This window comes from Mytilus trossulus, chromosome 1, assembly GCF_036588685.1.
Source record: "Mytilus trossulus isolate FHL-02 chromosome 1, PNRI_Mtr1.1.1.hap1, whole genome shotgun sequence".
NCBI lineage: Eukaryota > Metazoa > Mollusca > Bivalvia > Mytilida > Mytilidae > Mytilus > Mytilus trossulus.
Window position 1 is genome coordinate 33,468,380 of NC_086373.1, and position 10,129 is coordinate 33,478,508.

Consider the following 10,129-nt stretch of genomic DNA (forward strand, 5'->3'; position numbering starts at 1 on the left):
AGAAATTTCTGTCAAAGTTTATGAATCTAATAAACTGCCGACTGTATATAATATTAACTGGAAGGAAAACTGAGTCCATTTATAAGTTAAATAGGAAGAAACAGGTACGAAATTTTAACAAAATTTCCTTTTAGTTATTACCTTTTGATCATAAACAAGCTTTTGTTCAAGTTTGGTAGAAATCCAGGATAGTTTAAATAAGTTCTTAAGATTTCAAAATCTTTAACCATAAAGTTAATGTAATGCTTTCTGGTATAAAAAAACAAAGCCAATTAATTAGAAAATACCGAAAAACTGGGGTTTGTTTTCAAAATGTACTCCGGATACTATTTAATGATCATAAACAAGCTTCTGTACAAGTTTAGTGGAAATCCAGGATAGTTTAAGAAAGTTATCAAAATTTCAAAAACTTAACCACAGAGTGAATGCAATGTATCTTGGCAGGAAAACTAGGTCCATTTATAAGTAAAATACAGAAAAACCGGAATACTTTTTTTACAAGATTAACTTCTAAATAGTATCTTGTGGTCTGGTTAATTTAATAAAGATATTTAAATTTCAAAAACATTAACCATAGAATGAATATTAATTGACACCGCCGACGACGACAACGACGACGAAGACGACGCCGACGACGGAATGCAGGATCGATATGTCTCGCTTTTACGACAAAAGTTAAAGACTCGACAAAAATGGCTCTATACTAACTGTGAAAATTAATGATAAAAAAAAATTGTTGGAAACAAGTGGAAGGTATTTTTGAACCACAATAGAGGGCTTAACGATAAAAGAGGGACACCCACACGAAAATAAACTGACAACGCCATGGCTTATAACAAAGAAAAAGACAAACAGACAATTAATAGTACACAAGATACAACATAGAAAATTAAGAAATGTGTGCATTTCAGAATTAAGATAACTACTAAGTGCTAGCCAAATCAAATTATTGTATACTTCTAATGTTCAACGAGGACGGGATTATTACTGGTATTTTGATTTATCCTATTAACAAATGTCACAATTATCAATGAAGTATGATTTATAAAAAATATAATGATCTAATGATATAAACCTTAATCCGTATAGCATTACGAATATTCATATTTAAAAAAAATCTAAATAAGTACAATAAGAAGCTCATATCAGTCTATCTCGTGTAAACATTAGTTTCAGAAATATTTCTTGCTTTTTTCCCTTAGGAATGAATTCATTGTATGTTTAAAAGAATGTACATAGATTTTACTATTGTTTTGCATTACAAGTTCAAACGGTTTCTATCTTATTTTGGGTTATGTTTTTTTTCCAAAAAAAGACGTTGCATTGGTGTTATTAATCCCCATTTAAAGAGCCGTTATGATTGACTTACTACATATCAATATTCATCAAAAGAAACCGGACTAAAAAATATTACGCCAGACATTTCCAAAGTGTCCTGTTACCTTTACTTTAAAAAACGACAAAATTGAGACATGAGTAAGTCAATCGATCCTGACTCAAAACTAACAAAATCAATCTAGACCTGTAAAATCAATTCAATTTTAGTATTTTCTCCAACTTCATAAAACCATTCTTCATTCTGTGCATCGTGAAACGGGACAGAATTCCCATCTCACATCTTCGTCTGTTGTATAGCACCATGGACGGCCATCCGATGATGGATCTCTGCAATAGTTAGATGCCAAATCATTCGGGTCTGTGGGACGGTAGTTAACCGTTTGAGGTAAATCCGTGTTCCAATGTTGACACGTTATACCAGACACAGTGCAGTGAACTTTCCCAATGTATTCAGTGCTTTTTGTGTAACAGTCTTCACCTAATATAATCAAGATGATATTTATTTTGGGTTCATATTAAAATGAATTGATTATATGTCTTGAAAATGTATTTTGTTTGGTAGAAATTATTGGTAGATTTAAAATTACAAGAATATTTTAGATGAATTTATTTCATTTGTTCCCTTTTAATTATGTTAAAGTTAATAATCTGACGTATTTCATATAAGTATATGTTTTAACCAACTAGTATATAACCGTATGAAGTGACCAAAGCCACTTCGATTGAACATAATTTAAATGTATGCCGCTCTTATTTTCGGTAGTGTGTATATGATAAACATTGACATATCATTTCTCAATCATATATTTGTTCTTTGGTTTTCTATGTTGTGTCATGTGTACTATTGTTTTTCTGTTTTTCTGTTTGTCTTTTTTTATTTTTGGCCTTGGCGTTGTCAGTTTGTTTTTGATTTGTGGGTTTGACTGTCCCTTTGGTATCTTTCGTCCCTCTTTTATCGATGCGTTAGCAATTTAATTACTTTATAGATTTCAAACTTGATATATATGTGTTCTTTAAAATACTGATACTAACTTGTACATGAGATATTATACATTGAAGACCACTGGTCATCGCTTCCACATGAGGACACTGGACAGTGTTCAACAGACTTTCCAAATGTAAATGACAAACACTGAAATGTTACCACTACAACATTGGTAATAGAAACAGCCGAAGTTGTATTAGGAAGTTCAGATGGCGGTGACTCAAAAACACCACATGCAAAACCTATTGAAATGAGTATATTTAATATTTTTAATGTAAGTGTACGTATTCAAATAAAACATAATTTCAAATAAATCTTTACAAATGTAACGGGAATCTAGATATAGATACGAACTGCAAAGTCGAATCATCAGCGACAACTTGCAGCACTGTTCCATTTTTAAATATTTCCTCATTCTCTTTAAAATAAGATAAAAGAAAGAAATTATGTCTGTGCATAAAACACTATAACGATAGTGACGGTTTTTCTGTAGTAGAACAACGAATTTTTTTTATAAAATATTTGCAGCAATGTGTTGACATTATTTAGTGTATACGGGGTTATCCAGTTTGAAATGCTGTAATTGTACGAAGTATCATAGAAGGAACTAACATTATTTTAAAAAATAAATTTAACATGAGACACACACAATATTACAATTGTCGTTGCAGTAGCTAGATTGGGACATTGCCTGAAAAAGTCAGCAATACTTTCTATTAGGAAAGCTGCAATCAACTATGGATATATATAGGAAGATGTGGTATGAGTGCCAATGAGACAACTCTCCATCCAAGCAACAATTTATAAAAGTAAACTATAATAGGTCAAGGCAGGGCCTTGGCTCACACCAAACAGCAACCTATAAAGGGTCACCAAAAAAATACTAGTGTAAAACAATTCAAACGGAAAACCCATGGTCTAATCTATATAAAACATGGATCATTGACTATCCCTCTGGTATCGTTCGTCCCTCTTTTTAAGCATGTTTATGCTAAGACATATTTTCTTTCTTTTATCTTATTCTTCGGATTTTGAGTTATAAAACAAAAACTGCATTTTACCCCTATGATCTATTTTAGACATGGCGGCCATCTTGGTTGGTTGGCCGAGTCACCGGACATATTTTTTTAAACTAGATACCCCAATAATTATTACCCAATAATTATTATGGCCAAGTCAGGTTTAATTTGGCCCAGTAGTTTTAGAGGAGAAAATTTTTCTAAAAGATTACTAAGATTTACGAAAAATGGTTAAAATTTGACTATAAAGGGCAATAACTCCTAGAAGGGTAAACTTACCATTTTGGTCATGTTGACTTATTTGTCAATATTAGTTTCCGTAAATGTCAAATAGTCCCTCAGAAATGTGAAAGATTTCAAATAGCATATTATATCAATTTGTTAGGGTTTTTTTTGGCAATCATACAATATCATCATTTGTGTGAGATATAAGAAACTGTTTATTTTCGAAAAAGAAGTAATTTATAATCGTATAGCATATCAAAACATGCATATTCAAACTACTCACATGGAATAATCGGACAGTATTCCCATCGATAATAGTTGTCTGTGTCTGTTGTGTAACACCATAACAGGCCATCAGATGACGAGGCACGACAGTAATTTGTGGAGTGGTCATCTTGATTCACTGGCTTTTCGTTGACGGTATGTGGGTAATTTGTGTTCCATCCTTGACATGTCCTGTTAGAAATTGTTTTGTTGTGTGTTCCTTTGTAGTCATGACTACTCCCTGTATAGCAATCTAGTGCTAAACGAAGCAAAAATAGGTTTTTTTTTTCAGAATAAACATCTCATTTAAATTTAAAAAAAAGCATAATATTTTTTTTTTTTTTAATTTATCGTAGTGTTAAATAAGACAACTAATTTAATAAGCAACGGTACTGATACAGATAATTCATATGAATTGGTATCTTATTGAAAGCAAATATTTCGTGAGGTACTAGTATATCGTTGTGCATACTTTTACAATTGCTCTCCAACTTCGTTCTTTTTTTGGCCTATTGCCAAATCGAGCGTCACAGATGAGTCTTATGTAAACGAAAAGCGTGTCCAGCCTACACAATCCTTGAATTTGTGACGAGTTTAATCACAACAAAAGAATATTATTAATGAAGAGTTTATTTTCACATTTATAAAAAAAACAACCTATTTTTTCTTTTCATGTTATCATACCTCCATAATTCATCCAGCTCCCAATTAAAACATCAACATTTAATTCTGAAAATAATAATAATATCAATAACCATAGCTCAAATCATATTATCAGTCGATTAGAAGAAGAAAAATAGCTTTGATAAAAAAGATGTACTCGTTTTATTTTGTTTAGAAATATAATTAAAAAAAATGACGACCCCGATTGGCTTTTTTTTAATATATAAAAAAAAATAACAGACTTTATCAAATAGTTTGTGCAATAAGGCAGAATGAAATATAGTCGTTATGTTTTTCAATTATTAGATATACTGTAACGTAAATGTTATAAAGAAAGGAAAATGATATTATTATTTTTTAGTCATGGCAAACTAACATGACTGCTGTTGTTTTTATATGTTTGGGTTTTTGTCTCTTTGACACATTCCCCATTTCCATTCTCAATTTTAACAAATGAAAAGCTTTAATTCTTTTTATATTTTGTTTTCTCCCAGCTCAAATATATCTCCAATATGGATGGATTGTATAGTGTTATTATGTTTTATTTTGTTCTCCACTTAAATTGACAACAATTCAACTTCACAAAAAAATCAGAAAGAACAGTTTTACAATGTCATCAGTGTGAATAAGTTAGTTTCCTGTGAAGTGCTTTTATTTATTTCTATCTTTGAATCATCCTTTTTTCTGGCTATGACATCTCCTTTTTGAACTCATTTTTTTTTTACGAAATAATTCATTGGGGCTTGAATTTATACTTATTTGACCACGGGTTGGCCATTTATGCCTAATATTTTACCACGATCGACAAATACGGCAATTCTTGTGGATCGAAGCGCTCTAGATGAAGACAACTATTTGCCGTTCCCTTAAATGAATGCACTATTAATTTGTCGTAACAGACATGAGCAAATTGAATTAGTGACATTCTTAAATTCTTTACAATAACGTTTTCGGATTTGTTTGGGTGAATTTAGATGATAATTTTACTAATTTGTCTTATATGTATAAAAAATAAATTGTTAATAACATATTTTATCATTGGTTGTTTACGTTTCCTTAGTGTGATAATTTTTTATTTACACGCATGTTTTTTCCCCGGTAAAATGCATATATTCTTACGTCATCGTTCTATGAAGTCGTGTAAATCATTCATAAAAAAAACATATAGCATGTGGGAGTTCAATCGGAACAGCCAAAACAATTTATTCATCTTTTACCACGAGTGTGGTATCAAATTTTTTGAACAACGTCATGTTAGAATATTCATTTTCACCTTGATATATTCAGCTTCTTTCCAGTGAAAGACAGAAATAACATTATTTTGAACTGTTTAAGTTTCATTGGAAAGGGCAACAGAAGAATCATATGTGGATATTTTTTAAATATCTATGATCTGGTAACTAATCAAGTATACTTTTTCTCTTTCACTATTTTAATGTTTTGTATGTAGCCTACGCATAAGAAAGGGTTTTCGATCAACGTCAGACTGACGAATAAGTGTGGCATGAACATGATGGACATTCGGTAAATTTGATAACAATGTGATACTCTTTTTAATAAGACGATGCAAAATTAAAATGGCAAAACAACAGTTTTGAAAGCAGACAGTCAATATAGTAACCTCTGATTATTGAATAAATTTCAATAGACTTTACGAATGCATGAACTTTGAAACTTGTTTTCTCAGCAAATCTTTATTTCTTAATACCATATTATTTTGTAATATATTTTTATTTCGGGCAATTAAGTGTTTTATTTAAATTTATTGCTTAGCAACATTTTACTGCGCATTTTTATAATAAATGTCTCTTGAGAATATAAGGGGGGATATCAAACAAGCGTTGAAAACTTGATAAAATCTAACAAAAAAACAAAAGGCAATCAGAGCTTTTCCATGAGGCAGATACATTTATATTCTTCATACCCGAATAATTTACAAAACTGTAAAACAGCAAAATGTATTTCAATTCTAAAATATCCGTGTTTTTGTGCCAGTACCAAAGTAATCTTTAAAGCTTCTGGGCATGGTAGCCACAAGGAGTTACAGTGTACATAAAGAAGTAACGACTCGGTGGCAGCAATACAAACAGTTTCAAATTCTAATCCGAGTTTCCTGCACCAGATGTGCATCCCTCATTAATTCATTGGATTGAGATATATCAGTTTTTTGGGGCTTTTCTGTCAGTGTAAGTGGTTATATTATACTGAACGACTTTAGAAACGCAACACTCATTTTGTTGAAAGATTTTAACCAAATCTTGTTTGATTTTCTTACAACTACTTTACATGCTTATCATACTTCTTTCTCCGTACAAAAAATCAAAATCTGACTTACCTGTGGTTATTGAACATACCGAATTTTTGAAGTCGCACGAGTTTCTTAAAGCGAAATTTTGGACCAATGAAAGATTGTTTCACAATTGATTTTCCTCTGAATTCAGTATTTTTGTGATTTTACTTTTTGCCTCACATAAACCAGTTTAAAAATGTTGCATCTCTATTATACCAAGACTGAGAAACAAAAAACTGAACTACCCCTTAAAATACTGCAAACATTAAAACATAAACGTGCTGTAACCATACTGTATGACTTCAGAGCCTCGTCTTAGTGTCCTTCCGACAACGATACAAGTAGACAAGATTTGTTGCTGACCATCAATGAACAGATAAACGTTTAGTGACGATGAAACGTCATCAGAATTTGATTACGCAACGTCATTTGCCAGACATGTTTACGGCCGCAACGTCAACTGCTAATCAAAATGCCGAGTGCCATTGAGTACAAAGTCATGCCATAAATGTTTCCCATCAACTGAATTGCCAAAGAATCGACTGAAGGAAAACCTTAAAAGCCCTCAAGTTCCAACCGCATAATTGCCAAAACCAATTGATGGGTTGAACAAATGCAAAACCAGAAGGTGTAAAACAGAACCCAAAACATGTCAGACAGAATTTGTTGACCTTTCTGACAATTATTTTGGTGTTTGTAACATGCAGTCATCGCTTTTGACTGGGGCACATTCATTCAAAAATAACACAAAAATAATCTAGTGTTGCGTTTCTAAAGCCGGTCAGTATATATTTGTAATTAAAATTCGTAGAAAGCTTACAGTTCTACTTCTGATTTTTCCAATGTTGGATTTGATTTTGTAATGTGAATATGAAAACAGATACGACATACATATTTAAGGTTTTAGATGGATGAGGAATATTCCTTGTTTAAGCTTTATTCGAATAAAGCAAGGTTTTGTATGAAAAAACTAAGCATACAAAAGAAAAAACTCTAAAACAGTTATCGCTGTTTTCTTCCGTTGGTTGATAATTTTTTATTTTGTCAGTTTTTTTAAATTTTCGCCTTTTTTAATGTACCTTGGAGTTCGGTATATTTTTTGGTAATAAAGGAATTTCATGCATTGTACTAATAACCTACCTATGTCATAGTGCATGTACGACTTATTGTAGACGTTTTATATTTTAAATTAAGTCAAAAAGTTAAAATATTAATAAATTTTACCGACTTACCACTCTTTACAACGACAATACTGCTGTTTTCATTCACCACCATAATAGGTGTATGTACGTTATATACTTGGTGAAATTCACAATCTCCATTTGTTTTGTCAAATTTTGCTGCAAGACAAGCAGTTGTAACAAAGCATTTGATCATGCAATGCACTACCGAACGTGAGTTATCGTGTCCTATAGTCCTTGTGTTACTGTGAAACGTATATGCCTTCCACTGTATGTAATGGCCTTCTCTCAGAGAATAGGCAGATAAAACTAGGATACAGACATAAACTATGATTATTGTCTCAACTTGGTTCATTTTCTGTTGATGTATCAGAACTTCTTTTTTTTTCACTAGAAACAAACAAATTAAATTAAAAATGATGCTGCAAATCTGCGTTAAAAGCACCTGAATAAATATATCAAGCAATACTATTAATTTTGTCTTAAGGTTATGTCCTTAGTGTTGGGTTTAAATCCATAGAATTTAATTACTATACAGAATAATCCATTACAAGATTAATGAAGCTGAACTACTAACAGTGAGACAGTGTTTCCCTAATGTAACAAACTATTGTTCAAGCATCATTGCACTTCAAATCTTGTCCAACAAAACTGTAAATTAATATGTCCTTCTTTGATCATAAATCCAAATCGCGAAAGTGGTCTGTCGACGTCATAGCTTTAATGATAATTATCAGCATTAACGGTACTAATGTTATATAATACAAAACAAAATTGAAGACAAGAATTAAATTAATTGTTGACATTTGTAATGACTTCCCGTAATACGAGATACTTAGAATTGTATGATTTTTTTTCATCCTGCACAAACGTTCTCCTTAAAACTCTCCAAAAAAATATTTTTGCTGTTATCTTTAAAAAAAAAATGCATATGGAGATTAATGAACTAATTACACATCCTGAGATAAAACAACTTAAGTAAAATACACTAAGGTTCAGTGTTTCTGTTATTTCGTTGTTTCCTCTTATAGTTTTTGTGTTCCCTTGGTTTTAGTTTGTAACCCTCATTAATTTTCTCTCACTCGTTTTATGACTTTTCAACAGATGTATACTACTGTTGCCTTTATGAAAAAAACTTTTTAATACACACCGAGATTAAACACCTTGAAACAATGAAATAAACAATTTGAAACATACACTGAGAATGGAAAATTGCGCATAGGAATTTTAAAAAACTAGATGAATAAAGATTACATACTTAAGAAATAATTGATGGCAGCTATACTTTATTATATTTTTAACATGGGTAGGCATTATATTCGTGATTATTTTTGCCAGAGCGATAGCGAGGGCTAAAATAACACGAATATAATGCCTACCCATGTTAAAAATACAATAAAGTATAGCTGCCATCAATTATTTCGATTCTGATTAGGACATTTACGGTAATTTCTATGTTTGCTGTGTATAAGGTTACAGTATGTGTGTAGGCTCTTCCATCAACCTCCCTGTTGATTTTTATTCAACTAGTTCAAACCAGTTTAATTTTGCAAAGTTGTAATAATTTTAAAATTCTAAATTAAAACAGAAATTAACAAATTTATTAACTAAAACAATGTTTGAGTCACAAAATAACAGAAACGTTATAAATCAACGTCTTTTCCTTTGAGGTCAACAGTTCAGCTGACACGCACATTTCAGGCCGCGTTTTTCAGTCAGTTTAACTTGTCAATGGCGGTGGACGTACTGGAGAATCGGGTAAGTCTTTACTAACTAAATTTATAGTAAATGTTCCCCCGGTTATTGTAGCGTTTGTGAAAATACTCATGTCGGACAGAGGATTCCTATATATTGTACTGACATGATTTGAGACTTGGCAGGAGGGGCCCTTTGACACAGATTCATTACTGTTACTTGCGGTAGCTACACCCTGTAGAGTTGATGAGAGGGCACGCCTTTGTGCATCTGACGGTCCAGCAACATAACTTTCTAACGATTTAATGTTTCTATGACCCGTAACTGACATGATAGTTAAATCATCGACCCCGGCGCGTTTCAGCCCAGTACCAACGGTAGCTTTTATACAATGGTTGGTGTATCTGTAGGAAAGGCCTGCTTCATTTGAAATCCTTGGCATCATTTGACTCAATTTGTTTTTTCCCAT

General features: G+C 31.8%; 1 long non-coding RNA gene across 1 annotated transcript; it reads right to left on the reverse strand.

Annotated features, from left to right (window-relative positions):
- Window positions 1–3,989: 3,989 nt before the first annotated feature.
- LOC134722236 (uncharacterized) lies at window positions 3,990–8,146 on the reverse strand. The gene is made up of 3 exons (XR_010107977.1): window positions 8,017–8,146; window positions 4,516–4,560; window positions 3,990–4,090 (listed from the first exon to the last, which is right to left on the reverse strand). It is a non-coding gene; the product is annotated as an uncharacterized LOC134722236 (long non-coding RNA).
- Window positions 8,147–10,129: the final 1,983 nt, after the last annotated feature.